At 53.9% G+C, this 22,569-nt stretch overlaps 2 long non-coding RNA genes across 2 annotated transcripts; one reads left to right on the forward strand and one right to left on the reverse strand.

The window, feature by feature from the left end:
* Window positions 1-7,044: 7,044 nt before the first annotated feature.
* LOC145507872 (uncharacterized) lies at window positions 7,045-12,593 on the reverse strand. Its single transcript, XR_014055215.1, has 3 exons — window positions 12,233-12,593; window positions 8,815-8,884; window positions 7,045-7,882 (listed from the first exon to the last, which is right to left on the reverse strand). It is a non-coding gene; the product is annotated as an uncharacterized LOC145507872 (long non-coding RNA).
* LOC145507877 (uncharacterized) lies at window positions 11,483-13,210 on the forward strand. The gene is made up of 2 exons (XR_014055220.1): window positions 11,483-11,555; window positions 12,079-13,210. It is a non-coding gene; the product is annotated as an uncharacterized LOC145507877 (long non-coding RNA).
* The last annotated feature ends 9,359 nt before the right edge of the window (window positions 13,211-22,569 follow it).

Below are 22,569 nucleotides of genomic sequence, written 5' to 3' on the forward strand. Positions count from 1 at the left end.
CCTCCACACGAGCTCTTAGCAGGAGCTGGAGTCCATGTCCTTGGTCACCTGGAGGGTCCTCAGCAGACACTTTCAGTCTTCACCTTTCGCATTTACTTCTAGGGTATTTCGAAAAGTGCCTCCACCCGCCCACCCTAATTCACTCCAACAATGTCCCTTCAGAAAACATGGTTACCGCTGCAGGCAGACAGGGCTCTGAGGTCCCTCCCCTCTCCTGTAACACAGGTCCCGAGTTTCTGGCTAAGAAACACCTCCACAGGGCCTCCCTGGTGGTCCAGTGCTTGAGAATCTGCCTGCCAATGCAGCAGGGGAACATGGGTTAGATCTCTGGTCCAGAAGGATCCCCGCACAGGGAACTGAGCCCACGTGCTGCGACTCCTGAAGCTGAGTGCCCTGGAGCCTGTGCTCTAGGACAGGACAAGCCACCAAAATGAGAAGCCCCAGCAGGGCGATGAAGACCAGCCCCCACTCTCTGCCGCTGTAGACAGCCTGCACGCAGCAACGAAGACCCAGCACAGCCAAAAATGAATAAATAATTAAAAAAAATAAACACCTCCACAAACATCCAGGGAGCCGCTGTATCACAGCTGACAGGAACCTCCGAAAAGATTCTGGTTCAACCCCTCTCGTTTTATAGATAATGAAACTGAGGCCCACAGAGGTAAAGCGAGGGAGCATGTTTTTACCAAGGGAGCCAGAACCCAGGCCCGCTGACTCGTCTACAGGTTCCGTGAGCCCCCACAGGCACGCACCACCGAGGCCCACACTCGGTCCTGGTGCAACCCCGGCCCCCTGGCAGCAGGTGGCAGCCGCCACGGCCAGGGTGGGCCAGGCCACTAGGACTGTGGTGCCAGAGCGGGAGAGTCACATGGCCTGACTCACCCTGGGCCCGGCAGCCACGGCACTCCTACCGTGTAAACAAGCCCTGAGTCCCGGAGCTGCACACAGGAAACGTGACCACCCCCATCCCCAGCTACCGACCTGCCTCAACCTCTCAGGACACAAAGCTCCTCTGAGCATCTGATACCGAGGGAGTCCCCTCCCTTCCCTTCCCTATTGTGAGGATCTTGGAACCACGTGTGCTGGCACAGGAGAGGCTCCGCGGAGCTCTGCCTCCTGTGCGCACACGTTCTACCAGTGACTCGGCAAACACTGACCCCGAGTGTCCCCCGGCGGCTGCGTGGACAAGAGAGGGATGTGGTGACCAGGCCCTGGGGGAGATGCCAGCTGGCATCTGGTAAGGGTGGGAGAGACAGAAGGTCAGGAATAGCCGTGGCTAGTGGGAAAAAACCCCTAGCCTGCTGGTGACCAAAGGTTTGACAGCTACGGCCACCCTGATTCCTGACCCACTGCAAGTTTCTGTGAGCTTCTGTGGGCTGCGGGTGGATTTTCCAGCTGGTGGGAAACAAGAAGGGTCAGAATGCGTGCCAATTCTCTCTGCAGGGTCAATCAACACGGCTTCCCCGGGGACCGAGGTCCTTGTCTCCCCAGTTCCCTCCCTGACCAACATCTGGATCCCGCTTCTGCAGAAGGAAGAGGGTCTTTCTTTTCCTTCTATGTCTATATTTAAATCCTGTTTACTAGCATTAATGGTATCTCCCCCACGCGAGGATATACACCCCCCAAGGGCAGAAACTTGGTTTTGTTGAGTCCAGCAACCCCAGCACTGAGCACTGCCCTTGGCACATATACAGCAGGGGCTGAAAACACCTTGTGGAAGGAATCCATCTGCCTGCCCGTGCACGGGTATCACAGGGTATCTGGCCTTGCCCTCTGGGTCACATTGGCTGCTGATCCTCTGAGGGTCTCAGCTCAGACTTCAGTCTAAGAGCGTGAAGAAAACGTGCAGGCTTCGGACTCAGAGGTGCCTGAGTTTAAATCTCAGGAGTGCCACCCACCAGGCCTGTGACCTTGCTTAAGTCACTTAACCAAATCACTGTGTCTTCAATCATAAAAGGATTGTTCTGAGCATGAAATCAGATAAGCAAAAGGGGGCCTAACAAAGGCCGGCTTCCCTGGAGTGCATGCTAAGACCAAGGACTCCGAAGCCTGCCTCAGGCCTTCAGGCCTCGTTACAGACCCCAATCGGGGCTCCACGCACACGTTACAGACCCCAATCCAGACTCCATGTCTGCTCAGGCTGCCATAGGCAGCCCGGGCTGAATGCTGGATGCCTCCTCCCACCCGCCCTGGCCTTGATCCTGCAGTCACATGCTGCACAACTGCTCCCCCATTCCCGTCCCCCCCACCCCGCATGGCTCTCTCCATCCCTGCCCCCCTTGCTCTTCCCCCACCCGGGACTGCATCAGGCCGCGCACAGGCCCAGGGGGGCTGGAGGCGTTCTCTGGCCTCATCTGCCCACGAGCAGCTCCCGTGGAGGGAGCTAGCAAGGAACCAAACCGCGTCTATGCTTTCCTGACAGACACTCCAAGTCCCAGAAAAGAAACGCAAGATGAGCAGGGCCTCCCACAGACAGCCGGCGAGTGGAAAAGGCGCTCTCGCATATTTCGGAGGTGGGGGGGGGTGGCGGCAACAACATACCCAACAAAGTGACCAGCACGAAGTACAGATGCTCACTGAAGCCCTGCTGGAGCCCCGGGGGCACTCGTGCCAGGGGACAGAGCCAAGCTGTGCATTAAACAGTGTGTGGTCCTGAGCAGACCAGGAGTCGATGGAGAGGAAGGTGCTGACCAACCAGGCCCCCCGCAAGGCCCCTCCTGCATGCCTCCCTGCCAAGCCGCACCAGCCCGGCTCCAGGGCCAGTAGCCCTGTTAACCTCGGCCGGACCCAAGCTGGAGAGGCCCCCGCGCCGCCTCCCGGCTCCCAGATCGCGGGGACTCAAAGGTAAACAGAGAAGCGCTGGCTCTGCCTGGTCCCCTTCTCGGAGCGGGGAGGCCAAGTGCTCTGCCAGCCTGGCTTCTGACACAACGCTCCACGTCACGTCTGGAGCTGCCAGGCTGGGGAGCAGGAAGGAAGGAAGGCACAAGATGAGGGAGAAAGCTGGGCAAGTCGGCAGGGGAGCACCAACCCCCAATCAGGGGGGATACTGGAGGCCCCAGAGACAACGGGGTCTCAGGGAGCAAGACCAGCCTCCGCACCCTGGTGACCCCTGACGACGAGCCAGGGGCAGGGCTGTGAACGCGGGCAGTGGTCACCCAGAGCCAGGCCCGGGGACGCGCTGAGCACAGGGAGCTGCGGCTCCCCAGCACGGCCAGCGGCTCCATCTGGCTCCAGCCCGGCAGCCAGCGCTGGCCAGACTCTAGCCGGCACATCTTGAGGGACTTGGCTGGCTCCCGCTTCATCTCCCCAGCTGCACCAAAGCTGATCTGTCTGCTTTATTCGTGTTCCAGGTCCAACACCCCTAGCCATCCCTCACTCCGTTCCTGCCAGAGGGGCTGAGGCTTCAGATTCCTTGAAGGAAGAGACATCGGGCTCTTCCAAATCCGCTCAGCAAGGATCCCAGGCTGCTCACGGCCAACTCAGAGCCTCTTCTCAGATAGGAAGAGGCGAAGATGAAACACCGGGAGGCAACATGCAGCAGACTTCCCGCGGCGAGGGGTGGGCGGGGGAGTGGGGGCAGAAACACCACCGCATACATGAGGTACAAGCGGAGAGCTGGGAGCCCCCAGGGGCCTCGTGATAGCGTCCGAGAACATCATAAATTGCCCGGCACCATCCCTTTGGTCTTGAGACCCCAGACGATCGGCTGTCAGCTCACTCCATCCGGCCCTACTGGCCCAGACGTGGCAGGAATCGACTCGACAGGAGAGAGATCCCCTGAGGATGTGCGCAGCCCCTCAGTCTGCACCATCTCCATCAAATGACAGACCTCCCAGTTGCGTAGGCCTCATCCTTTTTAATCACCATCGCTATTATTGTGACCACTATCTAGTGCGGCAGTGAAAAAAACATTCCTACCTCAACTGCCTGGAGATGCTTTGCAATGGCTCACTGGGCCAGGATTTTTTCTTTTTAAGTAAAGGCAACGAGGCCCTAGAGGAAAAAAGTAACTCACTCAAAAAAAAAAAAAACAACTTAAGGTAGGGAAAGAACCTCAAAGTTCACTGTCCAGCCCACAGTCCATAAAGTCCAGACCATGGGCCTAGACTAAGGCCCAGTGAGGCTAAAGGTGCCCCGGTGTTCAGGTAAGAGAGGACACGGAGAAAAGAAGGCCCAGCTCCCAGGCAGGCTCCCAGCCCCTCTGAGGACTCAGCACCCAGAACCTAGCGCTGGACGCAGGGGTCTGGGGAGGGCAGCGACCGCGGGAAGCCAGACTGTTGTTCTGCCAGCTGCCACCCCCACCGTCGCCGGCATCCAATCACTTAGGCTGGCCGCCCGGCCCCCAAGCCTTCACTGGTTACTAACCCCATTCACAGAAAAGCCAGGAGGAGGAGAATGGAAAGAAGAGAGCAATTGTCCAGGAGGTTCTGAATGGAGAAGTCTGAGGCTTCTCCACTGAATAAGGAGAACGCCCTCCGTGGACAGAAAGGGGCTGGGGGAGGGCCAGACCGCGCTGCCCACACCTGACTTACCTGGGGGGCAGGGAGGTGGCAGGATCCTATCTTCCTTCCTGCATCTGGTTTCCGATTAGCAGCATGGCGGTGGCTCACTGGCAAGCCCGGGGTCGCGTCATGTCCATCAGCACTTCCGGTCACAGAACCACACAAACTGTGGGCTCAACAGCATCTCTGAGAGGAAGGAGGCGGAGACCCAGGCCACGCTGCCCCATGCCTCCCAGCATGACACGCTTGTTCACCACCCAGCTCCTCTGCGGACGACTGATCCCTTCTACCAGTCAAGCCAGACTTCCAGAAACCCCAAACGAGGGTGAGGGCGGGGCACAGACAAGCTCCCGGATGCCCAGAGCTGGGGCTGCCTCATCGATCCCAAAGAAACTCAGAGGAAGGATGAGGCAGGGCTGGAGGAAGGCAGGGAAGGCAGGAGGTTCCAAAGAAGGAAAGGAGAGGTCAAAAGACATGCTTGGGCAAAGCAGGGCAAACCGGAAGCTGTTAAGACACAGCGGAGGCCACACGGTGCTCTCAGCCACACTGGGTGCCAGCCTCTCCTCCAAACAAATCCAGGATCCTTCGAGAACCACCAGCCCCCCCCGCCCCTCAGCCTACGTCATCGGCACCCGCAAGGCCCTGAAGCTGATAGCATCTGAAACAGGGGGAAGGCAAGAAAGCTTGGCAGCCCTGAACCAGACGACCAGACGCAGACGCGTGTACACAGACACACAGATGCATGTGCATGCGTGTGCGCGCACACACACACAAACACACACACACCCACACCCCTTCCCAGAATAAAAGGCCCCGTGGAGGTGGCTCATTCTCTCCAGGTTCTGGTTTTCTGATAGAAGCTCTCCTCCCCGTGGGGGTGGGGGGACAGACAGGTCCGATAAGAATTGCTTAGCACAACACTATATATAGTCTAGGTTCCTAGCGGCCTAGCGATCTGGAGCTAGAACTTGGCAGAGAACCATGCTAGATGCTGGCAAGGCACATCCCCTCCCTCGCCACGCCGCCGCCTCCCTGCCCCCAGCCAGGCAACTGAGAGTCACCTCCCTGCTGGGGGCAGTGAGCACAGGCAGAGCCCTTCCATTAGCCCCTGAACACTCAGTTCCGGGAGACCCGGCCTCTCGGCTCCATTTTAGGGAGAATCGACTTCTCCTGAACCCAAGGGGGATGCACGGGGGCGGAACACTGAGTGCTAGGCTCTCTACAGCTCTCCAGCAGCATGGGGAAACGGATCCAGTGCCCGCTTCTGGAGGACCGAGGGCGGGGCTGTGCAGGAAAGAACCGAGAAGGCGCAAGAGCCGGCTGGGTTCAGCACCGCATCCGTCCGCTTCCGACATTCGAAGGGATAAAAGAATGCAGATACTTACTGCGGAGAGCCAGGCTGCCAGGCAGCTCCTTTTTTGTGTGTTCCAAATAAGACACGCAAACGGGCAACACGTTTACCCCACAGGATGACGACTATCTTCTGAACGCCAGCACCGTCATCAGTGGAGTCTCCAGCAGGCTGTCACCTACTCCTGGAGCCCAACTCCCCTGAGTTCTCTGTGGGGAAGAAGAGAAAGGTGGGCTCAGTTCCTAGGGACCACCAGGCAAGGCACAACGCACAGGCCCCAATCATCGGGGTCTCTTCTGGGCCCCCGGACGCGGCCCTCCACTGTGGCGCCCTGTCCACCGACAAGCAGGGCCACCGCCGGGCCCAGCGTACTGGAGAAAGGCCAGTCGCAGCGGGCACGGGGGCTCGTCGAGGAGGACCCATCCACCACACTGCTGCAAAAACAAACCCGAAGGACAACAGCTTCCTGAAGCACAGAACCTGGGCTCTCGGCACAGCGCAGCTTCCGGACAAAGATCCGCAGATGTTACAACACCCACATAGAGACACAAATTTTTTCAGGTCAAGTTGCTCTCTACTTAGGCTGGAAAAGACATGACTGCAAAAAAGGGGTGGTGGTGGTGATGGGGCTGCCTTTGAACTTGGGTGGGGTCGGCCAGCTCCTACCCCCTTGCCTGTCTCTTCAGCTCTCCGTTGTGACCTGGGCCGGGTCCCCCTGCTCCTTCTGGGCTCCTGAGACCCCAGATCCCAACGAGGTACACGCGGGGGTCCTCGGGGGAAGAGCAGGTGCGCGGCGACAAAGGTCAGAGCGGGCATCGTCCACAGGAGCGCGGGAGGCTGAGAAAAATGGCACCCGGGCTGAAGAGGCCAGAGAGCTCGGCCAGGCTGTCTGTCCCTCCATCGTCCCCTCCCACAAGTTGTTTGCTCCTCTGCCCCAGACGCTGGCCGACAGCGGGGGAGGAGAGAAGAGAAGCCAGATGCTGGGGATGATGGTGGTTTGGCCGAGATTCTGCGGCGAAAGAACGGAGGGCCCGTCTCCTCCCTGGGTCTCAGGGACAGGCCGGGCGGCGGGGCGGAGCCTGGGCGGCGGGGCGGGGCCGCGGGGGCGTCACGCGCACAAAGCGCATTGCTGCAGACGAGAGAAAAGCCTAGAACCCCGAGCCGCCATGATGACACCACACACCGCACAGACACACAGACGCGGAGGTCAAGGCCCACCACGGCACCTGAGGAGGAAGCGAGGAAGACGGTGAAGGAGAAGAAAAGCTTGGGATTTGGGATAAGGAAAGGGGACGCTGAAGCAAGGCTGCCCGAGAGAGCTGGTCTTCGGCTTGAGGCTGGTGCCGTGGGAGCCACCATCTTCGCGTGACGCCGGCAGAGGAGACCCCCAAGACACCACATCGCCGCAGCAGGCACTAGGGCTGCCAGGCCTCACCCTTGCTCCTCCCGCAAAAGGGACCTGCCCTCCATCCAAGGCCATGAGCCACACTGAGAATTCCCCAAGGGGGTTTTCTGGACCCAAGAAGATGTCTCTTTGTCGGGGACGAATGCGAGGAGCTCAAGAAGCGATCCTGGTTGCCAAGCTCATCTAGTAACACAACGGCTGCGTTTTCTTTTCAGGGTCTAAAATTCAAGGGTCTACAGAGCCCTGTTAAGTTACCTGGTATCACCCCTGCCAACCCAGTACGTGGCGGCCGCCTTTCCTTTGCCAAGCCCTTCCTGAAAATGACCCCAGCCCAGGGTCAGCTCTGAGCCCCGACAAGCTGTTTTTGCTGCTTTCATGTTGACAGAACGTCCTGGCCACTCGGCTGAGTGCTCCATCTCCCGGCTCCCGACACACTGAGTCATCATCCGAAGAGGAAAAAAACAACAAAGCAGCCGTCACCAGGGTCCCCGCTGCCGTCGGCTGACGACTCATGAGCTGTCGTCACTCCCTGCTCTGCAGCCCCGGAACTGGTGACGAGGGGCTTTAGGGTGTCCAACTCCCCTCCCACGGGATGCGATAGCGTCAGGAAGCGGGCAGCCACCGCTGCATTCGGAAAGAAGGGAAACTAACCTGGCATCAAAAGGATCCCAGGGAGGCTCATTGGTTAACCCTCACTCTGCCACCACATGGCTCATCTACGTTTCCATGGTGCTTTCCTGATTCAGAAGGTTCTAATGCAAGAGCGGGTATTTAGCCCAGGTTGGGAAAGGCACGACCTCGCAGGCTTCAGGTGCCTACTGCCTGGTTACCTCCTCCCTGCCCCTGCCTATGATACCACTGAAGACACGTAAGCTTCCTTCTCCCCCATTTCTTCTCGAGCTACCTCATATATTCCTTTCTTAAGTCCCCAGCAGACAACTGGGCATCAATTTCTCTTAGGAGCCTACCTGTCTGACAATATATTAGGCATTTCTGTGTAGTAGGTATAGTGGCTTCATTTCACTGACCAGGGACATTAAGACTTAGGGAAATCAAGTACACATGTCTCAAACCACCCAGATGAGTGAGGCAGAGTCAAGATGTAGACCTACCTCTGCCCAAGTTCCCCATCTCTGCTTCTCTGGTCTCTACGGATCTCTGGATTCCGGGGGTTATTCTGTCTGCCCTGAAGGTAATGCAACCCCTCCACCTCCGCCTCCTCTTCCAAGAGGAAAACTGAGGTTTGGTAGTCCATTAATTTCAGCTACAAAAATAAAACAAACTCATCCTCTTTCGTGAACCTATCCTCAAAGCAAGAAGAGAAAGTTAATGAGGCCGCAGGGAGGGTGGCACGGAAGAGCTAAGTGACCCAGACCCTGGGTTCAGGAAGATGAGCCACCCAAACTCCCACAAAGCATCAGGGACTCACAGAACTCCTTAAATAGACACGTTTTGGGGATCTACCTAAGAGGCATTTTATAGACACTAAAGACTGAGAGACGAAAAATGCAAAGACTGTGAGACACCAGGGTTCTCATCATGAGCAGAACACTTACCAGCCACTCCTTGCAGGGCTGCAGTGAGGAATAAATGAAATAAGTGCCGTCAATGAGCTGGCTGTGGTACCTGCCAAACAGAAAACGCCATATAGGTACATGTTTCCTTTCTTTCCCCCAGCTTCCTGGGGCTCACAATCTAATAGGTGATATAAGACTTAAACCCAAAGAACCCCAGCACATCTAAAGTAGCATAAGAGAGGCATGAAGATATGGGAGTTTGGTCGAAGTGGGCAGGGGTGGGTATGAGGATTGCTTCTCGTGAAAGTAATCAGGAAAGGTCCTTGGGAGATAGTGGGACTGCCGCAGGTGGGTGCAGTGGAGGCGGCATGGAAAATAACAGCAGTGAGAACAGAAAAGGCAAGAAAAAGTAAGTTGCCTGGTTTTGCTGGAATACTTGGTCCACTTAGGCAAACTCGGAAAGGTGAGACTGTATACGAGAGCTAAGACAAGACTAGTCATAGACAGCCTCCAGCATCCCGCTAAAGGGAAGGGATCTCACTCTGGAGACGAAGAGAAACCATTTTAAATTTCTGAGCAAGAAAGACAAGATGGCCGCTGCACGCAGAAGGGCCTGGAAAGGAGAGGGACGGGAGGCAGGGAGCCTCACTGGAGGACTACAGCTGGAACCATGGCCCTGGCAGGGGACGTGCGGAGGAACACAGAGGGGAAAAAATGGGGAAAGGGCAGAGCCATCCAAACAGATCATCAAAGGTGCCATGGACCCCACCCCCTGTCCCCATGGGGAGACTGCCAGAGACAGAACCTATTTGGGGAGCACAAACCACAGGTCCAACTCGTCAGAGATGAGCTGCCATATCTCTGCTTTTACCCTCCCCCTCAAAAACATGGTTTTCCCTCCCCCTGGACTGCTCTAAGCCTCAGGCTGAAGAAGGCATGGGAGACCCAGACCTTCGGTGAGCAGTGCCCACGTTCGGGCAGAGCCGGGGCCCCAGCTGGTGGAACCCCCCACCCAGGGTTGTGTCCGACGGTAGCACTGGGCAGTCCTGCCCGTGGGGCCACCTTCACTGCGGCAGCCACCGCTGTGCCCGCCTCTGCTGCGCTTTTGCCCCCCCTCCCCTCCTCCGTCACAGCCCCCGCCCCCCGCCCACTCTGCGGAACTGGCACAGCAGGACCAGAAAAACCAACGCCACCATGTCCGAGACCAGCAGAAATGCCTCCAAAATGGCAGCCTTATGATAAAAAGGAGTCCCCAAATGCCATCAACCCACCCAGGGAAAGGGAAGCTAAAGACAAGGGGAGGGGAACTGTCAACCACCTCCCAACAGGCCCCGCAAAGTCTTCCTTACTCTCCCAATGGTCACATCTTTCCCTTCAGAAACTTCCTCTGAGAAAGCATAAGAGAGAAAAAAGGGCACTGCCTCCCCCCACCCCCGAGAGGTCCTAGGGGCCCATAGGTGACACAGGGCATTCAGAAGGACGTTCTGCATTTCATACCCCGAGACAGGGGTCCGCAGTCCATTTCTGTCTTCAAACCCAGCCCCTCTCACTGACTGGACAAGAGCAAGCCCCCCAAGGGAGTCAAGTCTTCTCACTTCTCCCCCACCAGACCCTCCCCAGTTCTGTGGGCCCTGGGGAGCCAGGAGGTAGGGTTGCAAGGAAGGGCCGAGAAAGCACAGCCGTGCCCTCCGTTATGTAATAAGAAGGGCGGTGCTGTCCTAGGCCGGAGACCCGAAGCGCATTGCGCTCCCGGATGCGCAGTCATGGGTGGGGGCCACTGCGCAAGATGCGGGGCTCGGAAACCCCCTCCCCACGGACATGGGGGTTGCAATGAGGGCTGGATGGGGAGCTGGGACCCTGATTTTTCCAAGTCCTCCTCCCCCAACCAGAGGCGAGCAGCCTGCTGCCCTAGTTTTGCTCTCACTCTCCTCACTCCCCAGGATGACAAACCCTTCTAACCTGGGACCTCCAAGTCTCTTGTGGCCCCGTGGCTTTCCCAGAAATCCCACCAAATAAATACGCAGTTTCTGAGCCGTATCCCGGGCTCAGTCCCCATCCTCACCTTTCCAAGCACCAGGGAGCAGCAGCTTCCAGAAGGCAGGTCCTTCCCATAATGGGCTCATCTCTGGACAGCCCGGGACGTCAATGCAAATCTTTCGTCCCCAGGGAGTGGCCCAGAGTCAGCAGGAAGCCCAGGGTGGTGGCAACAGCAGCAGTAGCAGCTGTGCCCTACCTTGCCCGTGCGTTTCCAGGGGAGCCAAGAATTATTTTGCCGCAACGCTGAGGTGTGGCTGATCGGAAAATTCCCACTAAAGAACAAATATTCTCTTCCAGTTTGGTCAACCCTCTGCGCACCCATCTCCCCAGCCCTTGCTCCTCCAAAAAAAAAGTTTGGGGGAGCCCTTAGCTCCTCTTCCTTATAGTGCATGAAATTAAAAAAGCACAGGAAGAGGCTTCAACTGGTCAGTCAAAATCAAGCAGAGACACAGGAGCATACGCACACCCCTAAACAGATTTTAGAAAGCTGCTGGGCTTCTCCCCCCTCCCCTTTAAGCAAGTGAAATGCAAATTCAGATTTGATACCCTGCCCTCAACCAATCAAAAAAAGGTTTTCACCTGCCATTGGCCCACCCACCAATCAGAGGAAGTGTCTGGAGTGAGAGCCCTCCCCTGGCCAATGGAAGGCCAGCTCAGTCACTTAGTTAATGATGCAGCAGTACAAGGAAGGCCATCACATGTGAACTGGAAGGGTGCCAACATGGAGACACAGAGAGCGCAAGGTAAACAACTTTCCAACGCCAAAAGGATGACATTTAATCTCTAAATGCTAGCTTCCCTTCTCAGCTCATCCTCAACCCCTCTCAGCTGGCCCTACAGATCCCAGGAGCCTCACTACCTGTACCCCCAGAGCCCCCAACAAGACCCAACAGTGACTGCGTCACCATTCCCCACTTTCCCCAACTACGCAGTGACAAACGTACCGGCTTTACCCCACTTCTCCCAGCCCACGCCCCATCCTGCCCACCTGCTCCCCCACCAGCCCCGGGTTCCTAGGGATGAATGTTTCAAACTAGGCAACCCCTGGAAAGCTGCCCCTCTCGCCTTCCTCAAAGCGTTCCTCCTCCTCACTCCTTACCTTCCACCTGAGGACCTTATGGATGGACGGACAGACACTGACACCCAAACAACTTGGGAAACCTGTCTGTCTGTCTGTCTGCCAGATAGAAGGAAATGGGGGTAAAGGCTGGGAGGTCAGGTGGGACGCCGGGGACGGCTTGCTACTCTTTCCTCTACCCTGGTCAGGCTTGAGCAGCTGACACTAAGGGAAAAGAAATTAAAGTGGGAAAAAACCCTCCCTCAGAGGAAAAAAAAAAAAGCAAAAAGCGAGAAAGAAGGTGAGAAAGACAGAGCACCCACATATGCAGAGACATCGCCTCGGATCCCAGCAAATACGTACGTGGGGGAAGAAGGGGGTTACGCCATCAAGTCCTGAAGCCCATCGGACCACCCATCGTCGCCTGCGCAGACCCAAATCTCGGTCGGCCGTAAGGTGCCGCAGTCCCGAATGTTCCAGAAACTGGTCCCAGCAAACCTTCCGCCATCGCCCCGAAACCTCTTGCTCCCGACCCTGCCCCCCACCGCCACCCCACCTCCTCCCCGCGGGAACCGCCCGTGCCACCTTGCGTGTCATCTCCCTAGCCCAGGCTACCCAGAGGCCTCCGGCCCCCGACAGATTTCTGAACGCTTGGCAAGTGAGCTGGCAGAACCTGGTGCCCGGTGTTGCTATGACTTGTTTCTTGATTTCTCTCTCTCTCTCTGCTGCAGCACGGCTGTTGCTAGCAGACCTATCGACGGAGCGCTCGCTCTCTCTCTCTCCTCTCTCTCTCTCTCTCAGAGCTCTGTGACGCAGATCTAAATTCTCCAGTCTGCTCCTTGTGTTGCAAGAGCAGAACTGCAGCTTTTCCCCTGGAGAGCCGGAGGGCAGTGCCAAGGCTGGTCAAACAAGGCAAAAAAAAGTTGGGCCTACACTCCGCTTCTCTGGCCGCACTTCTCCGGGCCCTTTTAGCCCAGACCTCGCTGCTCTGGGGCATAGGGGGCCTAGTGCCCACAGGCTCACGCCTTCTCTGAGGGCTCCGTGGCCATAAGACTAGCTTAACTCTTTGAGTGACAATGCCTGGAGCCCAGACAGGGCTGTCCCACACTAAATGTGGCGTCATTGTTTCTTGAACCATAGGAGCTTCTCCTGGATCCCAAAAAATAATGGTCCTCACCCTGAGACCACTGTTCTATTAACTCTTTTTGCCAGAGACAAGTCTAGTATTACAGCCGGAGCTGATTTTTGTTATTTTCTGCTTTTTGGGGGCATAAACCAGAACCTTTTTTCTCCCTGTAATTTCCTAAGGACAAAATGCTTAATTAAAACATTGCCTGCTTACCCCATGAGTTGAGAGTCTTCTATTGGGGCAGGAGCGAGAGAAACCAAATTCAATGGCAGCTTGACGAATCTAGAAGATTTCCACTCTTCCGGGGCTCAGAATTTTAGGGCCTAGGTGGATGCGTCCAATCACTTCTCAAAGGCAGTTAGGCCACTCAGTCCCAGAGATTCAGGTTGCTGAGTCATTTGTTCCCAAGAAGATCCTCTGACAACATGAAAAGCAGCAAACCAGAGTGGCAGCCAAGCCTGAACCCCGAGCAGCCAATGAGTGGCTTTAATGAGACAAGCATCCACCAGCTCCCCCCCCCCCACTGCTCCTGCCATGGTAATACCTGGGCATTCACACCTGGAATCGCTCACAAGGCAGGGGTTTCCCACCAATGCTCTGGAGACTGACCGGGCTTGTTTTTGGATACTGACAGGTCTCCATTGCAGCAGAGCACACAGCTCCAACTCCCAACATTTTCCTGCCCTCCGACCCAGAAATAGTTCCCGAACAGCTCAGATGCTAACTCACTGAGCCACACACACCTAGACAGATTCAGGGTGTCTTGGGTTCCCACATGGCCACATCCAAAGGCAGACCTGCCAAGGTTTCTGACGACCAGTTGTAGCACAAGAGCCTAGCCCTGATGGGAAGTGAAAGATGTATTCAGGCTCATTCAGGTTCAGGGGCAGCTGCCTCAAAGTATATCATATGGAGATCCTTACAACTTCCAGATGGCTAGAGAATGAGAGGCCAGGCAGACACCTTATCCCGTACCTCGACTCCCAAGCAGGCTTCTTCAAGCAACTACTCTGGGCCAAGGTTTCACCCAGCAGAAAGACCACTTGGAAGACAACCATGACACTCCACAGCTTTAAAAGAAGTCCAGAGCATCTGTGCCAAGCTCTCAGCAGGGGAGAAAGTGGTTCAAATTCACACCTTCTGGGCTCCAGGGTAGAGAATGCCAATAAAGAAGTCACCTACTGGTCTGATGACCAAAGGAATGTGGCCTTGATGGCACCAAAGCAAGTCCCCCGGAATGGTCCTCTGCCTACTTAAATACCATTTGCCATAGTTTCCTTTTCCATGGAAGAAAAACATGCCTAAGTTCATGTCAGGACATTCCTGATTTATCCAAGAGCCCAGGATCAAATAAACAAAGGGCTTTGAGCTCTGCCAGGGAGCCTCCTGCTTCAGGAGGGAGAACTAGAAGGAAGTAGGGCTCAGCACAGAGTTGGCCCATCACCCTGTGAACCTGGTGAATGACGTGGCTGCTCACTGCCATGGCGATGGAGATGTCATGGGTGGGTGGAAGTGAGAGAGAAGAGGCAAATAAGTCACGAGAGATGGGGCAAGAGCAACTTGGGGTCAGCGGGACCCTACGCAGCCACAGAGCCTACAGACAGAGGCCGATTGTGGTTCAACCACAGAACGAGAGCTCGAGCCCATGCAAAGGAAGGTCCCCACATCGGGCGCTTGGCGGGAACCGGCTCTGACTTGCAAAACCTTATGATAGCATGATGTTTGGGAAGTTCTGTTTCATTTCACTTTTCATCTAAGTCTTCTCTTTTTCTTCCCACGACCCCATTTCTCTCCTTACAGTTTTACTAAGATTGAAACAGTCATTTCAGGTGCCTCTGCCCCATTCTAGGTCTTCCTCCTATTAACCTGATTCTACATGGCGTCTAGAACAGAAAAACCCAAGTGGGATGACCAGGAAGCAGAAAGGGGATTCAGGTCCAAAAACATGGGAGGATGTTTACTTAGCAAGGACGCCGGAGCCTACCAGGAAGCAGTTTTACAGGGGCTGTACGCAGTGTTTGATTTCAGGGGGTAAAGATAACTTTTGGAGGGAGGGGAAGGTGGCACGCTCCTTCTGTCCGCCCCGTGAGGTCTGGGGAGGCTGGGACAGGGCGCACTTGAAAAGACAGGGCTTCAACTCAAGCCCAGCAGGTCACTAGCTCTCTCCAGCTTCTCTGCAGCTTCAGGCCTCGGGAACTAAACACTCTCTCCAGACATCGCGAGCTCTCGTGGCCTCTGACTGATCTGGGTCAAAACTCTGAAATGTCAAAGAGGAAGAATTTTTTTTTTCTTTAAAGGGAATGAGCTGAACTTTTACCCAGCCCTTGCCCTGCGTTCGGAATGTAAGCAGTCTGTAATTGCCACAAACTCCAGGTTGGCAGGCATCAGCCGAGAGCGAAGGCCTGGCGCGGGCCTCTCTGTGCTCCCATCCCCTCCTGAAGACCTCCTGAATGGGGCAGGCTCTTTCATCAAGAAAGAAGTCACTTCTCTCAACACAGGCAGCTGTGCAGGGAACCTGTCCCAAACTCTACATGAGCATCGAGGGCTCGAGTGGGTGTTCTAGATAATAAATCAGGCAGCAGTCTGGTCTCGGGCAGAACTGACAGGTTCGGGTCCTCAGGGAGAAGGTGCTTCTGTTCACCACCTGGAAAGGGGCAGGCAGAGGGCACTCAGTGATCTCAGGAGGTAAATCATTCATCTGGTACCTTTGTCGTTATTGTTGAGTCGCTAAGTTGTGTCCGACTTTTTGCCAGCCCATGGACTGCAGCCCTCTAGGCTCCTCTGTCCATGGGATTTCCCAGGCAAGAATACTGGAGTGGGTTGCCATTTCCTTCTCCAGGGGATCTTCCTGATCCAGGGACTGAACCCAGGTCTCCTTCATTGCAGGCGGATTCTTTACCACTGAGCCACCAGGGAAGCCCCCCTCATTAGGACACCCTCTACTAGCGGCTGAGGCCACAGTTGGCATAGGAGAAGTCCAGGACACAGCCCCTCACCGCAGGACATGTAGGTTCTAACTGAGGACCCTACAAGCATTCCTGAATTGGCATTTTTGACATTTCCAAAATCTGCTCTTTAAAAGCTGAATTCATTTTCTTACAATACTAAATGTACTGGTTGGGATCCCAGGCTAGCCCAGGAAAGCCTATTTTACTACTTGAGGAAGTCAGGAGGTTCAATGCCTTGCGGGGCTCAGCAGGTAATAAAGGCTGGGGTGGGGGTGGGAGGTGTGAGGGGAAGGAGCAAGCTCCTCCCCAGCTCCGGGGGTGGAAACCCCCAAGGGCCCAGATGGTCCAGTATTTCAGGAGAAGGTAAAAATCTAAATGCATTATACTAAACTCGTGATTTTTAAACATCGTCCCCTACTTTTTAAAAGCCAGAATATACCTGCAGAGCCACTATTGTGTTTTCTCTGTGGCGATATATCCAAAATATAGGAACCTGCGCTGCCCAAATGAGGATTTAAAGAAAGAGACAAAGAAGGTAAGACTGAAAAGATTCACCACACAGATGCTGTTATTGAAGGAAAGAATGGCACAGAAGAAAATAAGGGAAATCCTACCCTCGGGTCAATAGTTGTCCACCAGCCCCACGTTGAGGGCTGCGGGTGGAGGGGTGCTTCAGAGTTATTTTTAACTTGACACATGATACCCTTAAAGTGCTAGTATTTGTGCCCCATCCCAATCCCAGAAGGACAAAAGAATCATTTCAGTTTACAGGCCCTCTCTCCCAGATGAGAGTCGCTGCTCGGGACATCCTCAGAGGCTCTGTTTGGGGCTGTGCTGATAAGACAGGAAGGGATTATCCTAATCCAGCTGCCCATCCAAGGCATAGGGCCCTCCGTAAACAACACTGTGACCAAGGCACTGTCCAGCCTCTGCTTCACTCCATAACCCCCAGCCCGCTTTTAGGGAACTCAGACAGTGGAACATCACTTAAGATGACATCTCTCTCGAGGTAACTAATTACCAGCTTCACTTCTCTCTGCCTCTGGAGCCCATAGAACAAGCCTCCTCCTTCAAAGGCTTTCAGATATTTTAGGATAACTTTTACAAGTCTTTAGGCTAAACAAGGAGGAACAAAAAGGGAAATGAAAAAGGGGTGGGGGTGGGGGGGCAGGAGGGATGATGGGGGAGAAGAAGCCAGAGAGGAATCTTCTTAAAATAGCCGGTCAAAAGTCGACAAGCCAGAGGGAAAGAGGAAGAGACCTATGTTATTACGTACTCATGGGAAAGGGGGCGCTAGTGGCAGAAAAACAGCTGAGTGACGTAGGACATGCAAAAGGAAGAGTCCACAGTCCAGACAGAGAAAGATACCAAGATGGGCCAGGGGCTTAGACAGTTCTCAAGGCCAGCCAGCAGGCTGTGCCAGTGACCCAGGACAAACTGGTTAAAACCTGAGACTGGGAGAAGAAACCAGTATAACTCAGTTTATAAGCATGGAATATCCTTTTGCCTTTTTTTTTAGGGGGGAGGGGCCTTTTTCTTATGTATTTGTTGGTTCGTTACACATCCTGGATACAAATTCACTTGCCAGTGGTAGGTATTACATGTATCCTCTCCACTCTGCTTGCCTTTTCTCTTTTATTGATGTCTTTTGATAATAGAAGTTCCTCATTTTAATGTCATCCAGCTTATCAATCTTGTCCTTTATTTTTCGCATTCTCGGTGTCTTCTTTAAGAAAATGTATGGCCACCTCAAGGTTATGAAAATATGCTAAGTGATCTGGTAGATGAAGTTTTATTTTGTCTTAACTTTCACATTGAGATTGATGACCTCGCTGGAGTTTATTTTTGTGTATGACGTGAGGTAGCAGTCAAGATTCATTTCTTTCCTTGTGGACATCCAACTGAGCCAGCACTGCTTATTATTAAAATGACCGTCCATCCCCTACTGCCCAGCAGTGCCCCCTCTGTCATCAGTCAGGTGTCCAGATACACAGGGGCTTGCTACCAGGCTCTCTGTTCCATTCCTTCGGGCAGATATAAGATAGACAAATAGTTCTACTAGTATAGTATGGAGCGCTAATCTTAAATCAGGTAATTTTTAACATTAAGATAGGTCTGCAAGTAAAGTTTAAGAAAATAGAAATCCAGGAGCTAACTTTGCAAAGTTCAATGTGGACAGACATAGTCTGAGCCCAGCCTGGGCCTCTCAGAAAGAACAGGATGAAAGGAAACAGACACAGAAAAAGCACCCCGAGCTAAGGAAGGCAGCAGCAAGAAGAAAGGGGCAGAGGAAGAAATTAATCCTGTCTCCATAAACAATAACACAGTGATCAAGAGAAGAGACTTATACTGTTCAAGAGATAACTGGCATTGAAATCCCAACTACATACTTTTTGCTGTGTGATCTTGAGCAAGTTAACTCAGTCTTTCTGAGCCTCAGTTTCCTAATCTGCAAATGGGGGAAAGCTTCCTTATTGAGCTGTGCAGATTATATAGCTCAATCTGGTGTGTATCAGTTACATCCTTTTATTACAGAGCCTAGCAATCTAAGTATTAAAAAATATTGGGGACTTTCATCATGGTGAGTGGTATTTCAGAGACCAGCCAGACTGTGGGAGCAATCTTGCCATTCAACAAATCTTTCCCGAGTACGTATAACTAAAAGATAATACAGATTGTGGTAAAAAAAAAAAAGAAAATTCATACTCTAAAATGAGACAGGATTGAATGTGTATCTTTGTATAGTCTCTACTAGTTATAGAGACTTGAATAACTTGTTTGACCTCCTTAAGTTTCTAGTTTGAACTTCATCTGTACTTCCTATGGATTTTCTTGGTGAGGATGGTATGAGACATTTAGCATTTAGCACAATGCCCAACACAAAGTTAATGTTCAACAGATAACCAGTATTGGTATGATGATGACAATGATGACGGACAATGATGATGTTTTGGTTGGTACCATGCCAAGCACTGGAAGAAAAGGCCTAGTAACACCTTAAAAGACCTATAGCACCTGGCAATCAGGGTCTTCCAACCAAGTACTAACCAGGCATAGCCACAACTTGATTCATACTGACAAGACCGAGGAGACAAGATTGAGTGTGTGCCGGTGATAGGCTTAAGACAGAGGAGGGGCTTGGAGGAAAAAGGATGAGATGCCAGGTAAAGGCCAAACGTGCTGGGACAATTAAATACCTGGTAAGGAAATTCTAATCTCAAGGAATTTTAAGAACAAATAAAAACACAAGAGTCTATGAATATATATAATTGGGAAAAGTCTGAAAATGTGCTGAATCGAATGGGGGAGGGTGGGTTATGTGTGTCAGATTAGAAGATTATTGTAGATTAGAAGTCTGATGGTAGCCGTGGGGAGAAGGTTCCTGAAAGAACAGGGCCGTTAACAGTTTCGATCAACAATAATGACCATGACGTGGTCAGTGTCACAGCCTTAAAGACCGAGTCTCGTCAGTCTCCAGGAACAAGGACCCCAGAACCACGGCGGGGTTTTTCCCATTAAATTCCCCACCCGGGGGGACCGTGGCACTTCTGCCCAAACTGCTGAGCTGAAGCAAAACAAGGCCCCAGCAGTGACCACAAACACTCCAAGGACACAACGCCGCACCACGTGCCAAGTGAGAATCCGAGAGACAAGGGCTGGGGACAGCCTGTGCTGGAGGGCAGGTCCTGACAGAGGTGACATGAAGATGCAGACTCGGATGCCGCCGCGGTCGTGCAGCTGGAGCCAGGCAGCAGACGGTCGGTGGCCTGGCAGACGCCGGCCCTGGGAACATGGGACTCCCCTGACTGCAGGGTGAAAGGAGAGGAGTGTCGGCCAAGTCAGGGCCTTAACAGACAGAAGTGAGTCCCAGCGCCAACAGAGCCGTCCACCTGGAAAACACCAAGGGCAGGAGAGCGATGGGCCACGTCTGTTTAGGGGGACGGTCAGGCCTAGGGTGGCAGGTACTATGACCAGTATGCCCTGTTTGTAAGTAGATGCTTTCTCCTGGGCAGACTGAGTCAGTCCACCTCTCGGGCCAAAAATCCAGGCTCCAAAGTGTCCTGCCCAAGCTGGCTCCCATCACCTCCTGGGAAAATGAAAGAGGCCAAAATGTCTGTCTTCCCCTAGGCCACCGATCTTTAAGTTACTGCCCCCGAGGGCTCACGGCTCGGCCTCATGCAAAACCCAGGCTGGCGACGCGATGGGCACCTGCTATTCTGATGATGGGCTGGGGCTCAGTAAACATGGTCATTCCACTAGTCAGAACCTCCAGACCAGGGGCTTCTAGGGCTGCTCAAAATGCAGGGGGCAAAGTCTTTCCTGGGACTCAAGAGAGTAACCTAACTCAACTCTTGGCTGGCTGCTCTTGAAACCCTGGCCCTGTCACCAGATGGAAATAATTTCCAGAGATGGAGTGTGGCCGGTCCATGTGAGTTGGACTGAAGGAAGCTCTACTACCTCCCTACACGGTGGAACTGGTGGTCTGTGCCATGGGCCAGGTGTGGCTGGGAAATGAGAGTGTCTTGGCCAGGGGCCCTCTAGACATAGGCTGGGACCCTTAGATGTTACTGACATGCCTGGGGTTCTTGATTGAAGAGGGAGGCTCTGAGCAGGAGGAGACCTCTCTAGGGTACAGAGAATCTGGGCAACTGATGATTCATGGGGCTGGACTGACCTCTGCATGACCACATGAGCTTAGCACCATGTGTCTCAAAAGTGGAATTTCTTTCTTGCCCTGGAACCAGCTTTGCTTAGCTGACTCAGAACTAGACAGAAGTTGTCACAAATTACCAGTAGGATGGGAGTTCCCCAAGCAACTCAGATTTGAGCTTTAATTTCCATACTGCCTTCTCCCCCATCCAGGGGCATGCCCCTGCCCTTGGCTGCAGCCTCAGTAGGAAAGGAATGACCCCAGGACCATCGTGCACACCAGGGCGTGAGTCCTGACTTGCAGCAAAACACTGGCCTTGTCAGGAGCTGGAGCAGAGCCAAGGCTCTCATCTGACTGGTGAGGCGAAAACATAATCTTTAATGTCATATTCGGGGCCATACTGAGGATGCATTTTATATGATTTTCATAATATTAAGCCTTAACCAAAGTAAGGTCCCACAAAATTTCTGAGTACATCTTCTGCATACAGAGAGCTCAAGAGTGGGGAGAGGCTGATGACCAGAGCTGTTAGGTGGGAGGAGGCCCTGTGGGTGTCTTCCTTGCGGAGGGATGGTGTTGGAACAACACTGAGAGTTCTGCTCCCTGAAGGCCTCTGGGACTGGCGGGAAGCAGTTATTCTCAGGGTAGGATTCACTCAGGTGGGAAGGTCAGGGTCTCCCCCACCAAAACAGACCAGTAGTGACAGCCTTAAAACACAAAGGATGACTCGGAGAACTCTCTCCCAGTACCCGCCATGTAACGTGGAGTGAGACGACTGGTCCACCACCCTCTACCACCCTCCCTCTAACATCTCCAACCCTGCCGGGGCCCAGGGTGAACGCTGAGAAGGTAGGGAGTTCTACATCTTTTCTATCCCCCAGAAAAGTGTCTGGGACGGACCGTGGGTCAGGCTTGGTGCTGGGCCCTCTTCAAGTGACCCTGCCCATGGAAGCAGGGCCCCTGCCGGCTGCCAGAGGCTGGAGAACAAGGACATCAAGACAGTAAGAGGACAGCTGGCTTCATAACCCCACTCTGGCCCCTGCAGATAAGGCAGGTCGAGGCCCTGGATGTTGCTCTGTGTGGTGACGGAGCTAACGGGAGGGACAGAGCTAACGTGGGTGGTGGGACGCCTGCAGGCTGAGTGTGCTAGTGACGCGGTCAGGAAGCTTCTGGGGAAACTGACCCACAAGAGGACCACCGGTGCTTCCGAGAGCCTAGTGTCACCAGAGGGCTAGAGTTCATGGACTGGAGGAGTGGAGATGCTGAATAAGTCTATGGATGCCTCAGCCACTTCCCCTGCAAGGCCAGTTCCTAACAGCCAATGGCACAACGCCTGCTGACCTCCCAGTCTCCTTGAAGTCACGGGGAGAGCAGGAACCATGACTTCTGCCCTAGACCCAAGACAGCCGCCCGACCCCATCCAAATGGCTGGGATGACCCACCAGACTTAGCAGACTTAGAAACCTGGGATTATGAAGCATCCTATGAGTCATGCAGCCTCACACTTCACCAATACGTGAAGACTGGTCTTGGGCTGGAGGCCAACGTGTGGGACCTTTGGTAGTTTACTTCAGATCTCAGGCTAAGTTTCTCATCTTAAAGTAGGGCTAATGGGCTACTGACACGCCCAGTGTTGCAGGAGATTAAATGAGTTTAAATGAGATTAAATGAGTCCATACAGTAAAACACTTGGTAGCACTGCTTGACGGTCACATCAGTTGTGTCCGACTCTTTGAGACCCCATGGACTGTAGCCTGCCAGGCTCCTCTGTCCATGGGATTCACCAGGCAAGAATACTGGAGTGGAGTGCCGTCTCCTCCACTGCCCAGTGCTATAGGAGTCCATACAAGTAAAAGAATTGGTAGCACTGCTTGGTACACAACAAGGTGCTGGAAGTGGCAGCCTTTCTTATTAGCATCCTTTCGTGGTGGCCATGCAACTTACCTGTAAACAGCAGAACCCGCCCCCCACC

The sequence above is a fragment of the Giraffa tippelskirchi genome, chromosome 5 (assembly GCF_054371585.1).
Source record: "Giraffa tippelskirchi isolate mGirTip1 chromosome 5, T2T-mGirTip1v1.2.pri, whole genome shotgun sequence".
Taxonomy (NCBI): domain Eukaryota; kingdom Metazoa; phylum Chordata; class Mammalia; order Artiodactyla; family Giraffidae; genus Giraffa; species Giraffa tippelskirchi.